The sequence below is a fragment of the Schistocerca piceifrons genome, chromosome 6 (assembly GCF_021461385.2).
Source record: "Schistocerca piceifrons isolate TAMUIC-IGC-003096 chromosome 6, iqSchPice1.1, whole genome shotgun sequence".
NCBI lineage: Eukaryota > Metazoa > Arthropoda > Insecta > Orthoptera > Acrididae > Schistocerca > Schistocerca piceifrons.
In genome coordinates, this window is record NC_060143.1 from 48,542,638 (window position 1) to 48,548,639 (window position 6,002).

Below are 6,002 nucleotides of genomic sequence, written 5' to 3' on the forward strand. Positions count from 1 at the left end.
AGGCGCTTCTTGTTAGCAAAACTGAAGTAAAATAGTCGTGGATACGCTGCAGGGAGAAGCACAACCTGTCAAGGTGACAAACCGTGTTGCTTTCAATATGAGGGTTAATTGGGACACTTTCAGCGTTACCTACATTTTTACCACTGTTTGAGAAAGATGTTACCATTTTGGAAAGAGAAAAGAAGTTTTGGTCTCGCGAGACTCGAGCGCAGTACATAATTACTGCAACATGAGATGCAGTCACTACAAATAAGCTACAGCACCTTCGTAACGTTTTATTTACCTTTGGGTAACCACAGAAGGCTAACTTTGAGGTGGAAAGAACACAGCAGCTGACATACTGCTGAAGAAATTGAAGAAATGGAAGAAATTTTTCGTTATTCGGTAAACTCACAAATAGATTCTCTAGCGCCCATACTTGGTACTGTCAAAGCACCAAAGTCACCGACAGATATCGCGATATGCGCGTTGAAGTACGCCGTTTCCTAGATTATCACTTTATGTGTCATTAGCGCGCTATGGACGATCCATAATGGCGAATGTAATAAGAGTAATAGGTTCTGATACATCAGAATTTGCTGTACGTCGGCTGAAGAAAGAGACTCTGTGTCAACCAAAAGCTCTTAAGTCACCGTAAGCGTTTAAATGTGAAGTAAACGTGTGGAAACAAGCAGATCCGATTGAAAATCTCTCATAGCCTTATGAAAAGAAAAATTGAAAAACCTTATCCTCTCATAGTAATAAAAAATTAACTTTTAACTGAAAATTAGTCTACTGCCGTCAGGTCGATTTTGTTACGTGATCAAATTAGTTAAGTTTTCAATCCCAGATGCGGTGTATTCTTTATGCAGGAGTCTTATCATGTTTTAATACAGTTATGTTCTCTATGGTGCATATAAGTTTCTGCGAGGTGTGAAGTCGGCAACCACTACGCTATATAGATTTTTAATCCGTCTTTTAGGCTTTAGAATGCAAGAAAAGAAAAGTGTGGTTGAAACTTCTTCAGAAAGATCAATGTGGGGCACTGTTTTCTTCTGGAGAAACTATGTCTAAGCAATGATTTTCACCTGGAAAACAGCCCGTTTAAGAACAAAAAACTCCCAAATTTGGGATAAGGGCCTAACTTTATAGTAAAAAAACAGATCACAGTGCCCATATTTCCCCAATATATTTTAATTAAGTTTCGTAGAGTAAAGAGTTTAGACCAGAAGAGAACAGCTGCTTTTGAAATGTAGAACAATGCCAAAGACTAGGTGAGTAGATCGCGTAACTAATGCGGAGGTATTGGATGGAATTGGCGAGACAAAAAATATGTGGTACATCTTGAAAAACCGAAGGGATAGGTGATTAGGACACATTTTGAGACATCAAGGGATCGCCAGTTATAGGGAAGTGTGTAGGGTAAAAACGGTAGAGGGAGACCATGAAATTAATATATCTCAGAAGGAAATTGGTTGCAGAGCCTTGCGTAAGTTAGAGTTGCACGGAGAACTGCATCAAAGCAATTTTTCGACCGAAGACAACGACAACAATGACAACAACAAAAACAACGAATGGAATTATTTTCCCATTACCACTTTAAATTCAATTATCTTGAAACTACCTTTCTTCCTCGAAAAGATAACACACTGACGGAGAAGTAGTCGTGACACCATAGGGAGCTGTGCGACGTAAATGAAAGCTCATAGGCCTTTTTCCATGTCTGAATGATGAAGGCTATTCAAATTTCGCGTTAGTCGCATAAGAGTGGCACTAGCAGCCGCCACTATGAGAATGCAGATACACGCTATAACGGTCCTGAGCGTCACTTACCGCCGAGATTGGACGTGGAGAGTAGATACCAGTCAAGAATGCCTTAGGGGTAGCCGGAGGTGCCTATGCTGCCCATGTTAACATCACTAAGTTTGCGGAACATTTATGAATAAACTACCAAAAAGAAAAATTTGAATTTTTTTTACATATAGAGTGGTTTAGTATTGCAGTTATGACAGAGGGATATTGGAGTATCTTTTCTAGTTTCCTTCCTATTATTTTGTTTATTAATGACCCAAATTTTTTTACAAGTAATTGCTTTATAATTAAACTGAAATGAATTAAACCGAACATATTGCCTAATGGCTGTGTTACAATGTAAGTTTGACCACTAGGAGTGCTGTATAAAAATTTCATCTCTCTAGCTTGAGTGGATTTTGAGATAATGTTCCTTGTATTCGAAAAATTTTAATTTACTGGAAATGGCTATCAAAGTTCCTCAATACATTCCTGCACTACAGGATGGATTATCAGGGTGTTCTTCTTCATCCTCCAAAAGCTTTCTCTTCTGTCTTCTTTTCTAGCCTGTTGTTCCATCATACTACATATGCCTTTCTCTAGTTTCTGCTCCTCTTATCCTTTCTCTGTCAATATTTCTTAGTGCTCGTACAGTGTTGAACCCAGCTGTAAATCCTAATGCCTTCAGAACTTCACACTTCACACTGTTCCCTTGGTTGTAGGTTGCTATTGCATCATAAATGCCAAAGTGCAGTGTTTTTATGCTTACAAACACCCTTTTAGGAATCACTTTTCAAATCAAATTGTTTACGCTCTCATTAGGATTCTGCGTCTTTACGTGTAGACATTTGTGTAACAATTCTGGCTGTGCTAAGCCATGAAAAATTGGTTTTATTGTTCCCTCCTGATTCTTGTACATACTGCGTATTACCCGCTTTACACAAGAAGTATAATACTACCAACAACATGCGCAACACTGAACTAATTCGAAACGGTAAACAGCAAAGAGACGATGTTCCGCGCTCTTATTCATTGTAGTATCGCAACTTGGTATTAGTGTTAATTTTCTTTTCCCTACGTTCTTCCTCTTCTTATATAAACGGTTACTAAAACGTGGCATCGTAACCAGAACAAAAGTGTACGACAATATTAACTGGAGCAAGATGTTCGAAATTCTGAGGAAAATAGGAGTAAGCTGTAAGGAAATACGGATAATATTTGTCACAGAAAAAAAAGTAGCCAACCCATGCACTCTTGCTGTATGCGTAACATAAGGCGCTGTATGCGTAACAGGCCGAGAAAATCCCAAGCAGTTCGCCAGGAAGTCACGAAAGGGTGTTAGATGCATTCAGCGGCCGCCAATTTCCTCTGCAGGCGTGGGGGAAAATGGTAATAACTCTACTTCTAGGGCGAGTAGAACAATAATTCAAAGTTTACATTAAGGGGCTCCGGAAAGGCTCAAATTCATGAAAAGTTCAATTTTTACTATTTCGCGTTTTCTGAATCTGCAGACTATTACCTTTTAATAGATATATAATTTATTCAATTTCGAATACAACTATTTTTAATTTTTTTTGAAATGTGTTCTGCATGGGCGTGACCCACTGTGGTGCTGTTAAACTGCTGTCAAATGGTGTTATTATTAACGTCCGTGTTCATCAGGTACATTTTAGTGATGTGAGATAAAGTATGTGTTGTGGCTAACCTGTGATGGTTCAATATGTATCGCTGGTGTGATTGTCGATTGTTTCATGTTTATTTACTCTGTCGTTATCTCGAAAATATTCGTAATTAATTCTGTTTCTTGAGTCTCTGTTTTGCTGAAGTATAATAATGAGTAAAGTTATTAGAAATCCTCTGAAGGCTTTTAAGAAAAGGAGAAATGTTGGAAAGCCAAAGGTATGTGTTATTACTGTGAACAATAAAGACGATAACCAAGTGAGTGAACCTAACCTCTCAAGTACACCTGCCCATAGCAGTCAAAGTGGGAAAGAAAATACTTCACAGAAGAAGCTTGGTTCAATGAGTGAAAACTATGAATGTTTTATGGGCGAATCGGATGTGAATGAATTATTTGATATGTCGGTTCTCAAAGGAATTTTTTCAAACTGCGTAAGATGTATTCATTGTAGTGAAGTTGGTCTGGAACTCTCCATAATAAAGCACGTAGGACTTGCTAGTGAAACACAACTGAAATGTGGTAAGTGTTCATACATGACCACCTTTTGGAACAGTGTTGCAGTAACTGCAACTGAAGAAAATGGTAGCAAAATCTACGAACACAACAACGAGCGATGCGTGCTTTAGACAAGGAACGCCTTCGGGCTGCAGACAGGGCTGTAAAGAGTCTAGAAATACAAGCAAGAGTAAACAGGAGGAGGAACAAGAGGAAGCTGGAGGAGGAGTTTGCAGAGGATGAAGATAATCCATCCTATGGACCTGGAATGCACTAAAAAGTTCGCAGGAGAGCTTCTCTAAAGTTTGGAAGGTAGGAGACGAGGTACTGGCAGAAGTAAAGCTGTGAGTACCGGGCGTGAGTCGTGCTTCGGTAGCTCAGTTGGTAGAGCAATTGCCCGCGAAAGGCAAAGGTCCCGAGTTCGAATCTCGGTCGGGCACACAGTTTTAATCTGCCAGGAAGTTTCACTAAAAAGTTAATCCAATCTTTGTCGCTCGATTCCCAATACTTTTATTTTCTCGTACTAAATAATTTGTTTCAAACTTTCAGTAAATGTTACACAGTACCTTCTGCATAATTTAACACAGCCTTTTTCCAAAAAACTGTATATTTTTCAATATATAAATAAAAAATTGCAAAAAAAATGTTGTGAATTTTCATTACAATTGAAAAAAAATCATCTTTAATAACTGAACTAAAATTCTGTAAAATCTCTGTGTTAAGTTGTAGCCCATATTCCAATAAAAAATCTGTAAAAAGTTCAACTTCCTACCTCAAATACTTTGTGAGGAAAGATGTAATTTATAAGCGTTATTTTAACATTGCAAGTATAGGGGGTTCCGGAGCCCCTTTAAGAGGAATGTTCCAATTAATTTTCGGTAGCAAAAAAAAAAAAATCGTAATTTTTTTGGATTTGGCCACCTCCGGCTTCCCTTAAGGCGACGAACGCACCATTATCAGCGCTTCACTGACTTTGAAAAAGGTTGTGTAATAATGGTACAAGAAACTGCGATACTGGACGTGCCTACTGCGATACCGCAGAAAGACTTGGCCAACGTACATGATTACTGGCAGTGGCGGACACGAGAATGTATTTCGCAAGCAGACCAGGCTGCGGACGGCCACGCGGCACTATAGAGAGGAAAGAACATGGTGTTCGGAGTATGGCTCTGGCGCATCGTACCGCCTCTGCAGAAGTAATATGGCTGACAGTTGGCACCACAGTGACACAACGGACCGTTGCAAATCGGTTACTTGAAGGACAGCTCCGAGTCAGACGCTCTGCAGAGTACATTCCAGTGACCACAAACAGCCGTTATTTGCGACTTCAGTGGTGACAAGTGAGAGTTCACTGGACACAGGATGGACTCCTGTTTTCTGAAGAAAGCTAGTTCTGCCGCCGTACCGGTGATGGGTGTGTACCGGTTAGAAAGAGGACAGTTGAGGGCCTCCACCCAACCTGTCTGCGTGCTACACACACTCGACCTACACCTGGGGTCAGGGTCTGGGGTGCGGTATCTTACGACTGCAGGATGACTCTCGTGGTTTCCCACGCACCTTAACAGCAAATTTGTACGTGAAAATGGTGATCTGACCGGTTGTGTTGTCATTCATGAACAATAGTCCGAGGAGTGTATTCGAACAGGAAAACACTGACAGGGAGAAGGGCAGTATGATAGCACATCTGTTGTAACATCGAGGAATGACTTCCATGATACTAGAGGGAGCTGCAGAGGGCAAAAACTGTAGAGAAAGGCAGAGATTGGAATATATCCAGGAAATAATTGAGGGCGTAGGTTGCAAGTGCTACTCTGAGATAAAGAGGCTGTCGCAGGAGAAAGATTCGTGAAGGGCCACATCAGACCAGTCAGGAGACTGGTGACTGAAAAAAAAAAAAAAAAAAAGAAACAGAAGAAAACTCTCATACACATACCGCTGTTGTAATCCAACGCGCTCTACATACCTTGGCCTGCTCGATCAACTCATCTGTCTCCATTCGAGACATATGGGACAGCATCAGACGACAAATCCAGTGTCGTCCACAACCATCATTAAC

At 40.2% G+C, this 6,002-nt stretch overlaps 1 non-coding gene across 1 annotated transcript; it reads left to right on the forward strand.

The window, feature by feature from the left end:
* The first annotated feature begins 4,311 nt into the window (after positions 1-4,311).
* Positions 4,312-4,386, forward strand: Trnas-cga. Its single transcript has one exon. It is a non-coding gene; the product is annotated as a tRNA-Ser (tRNA).
* Positions 4,387-6,002: the final 1,616 nt, after the last annotated feature.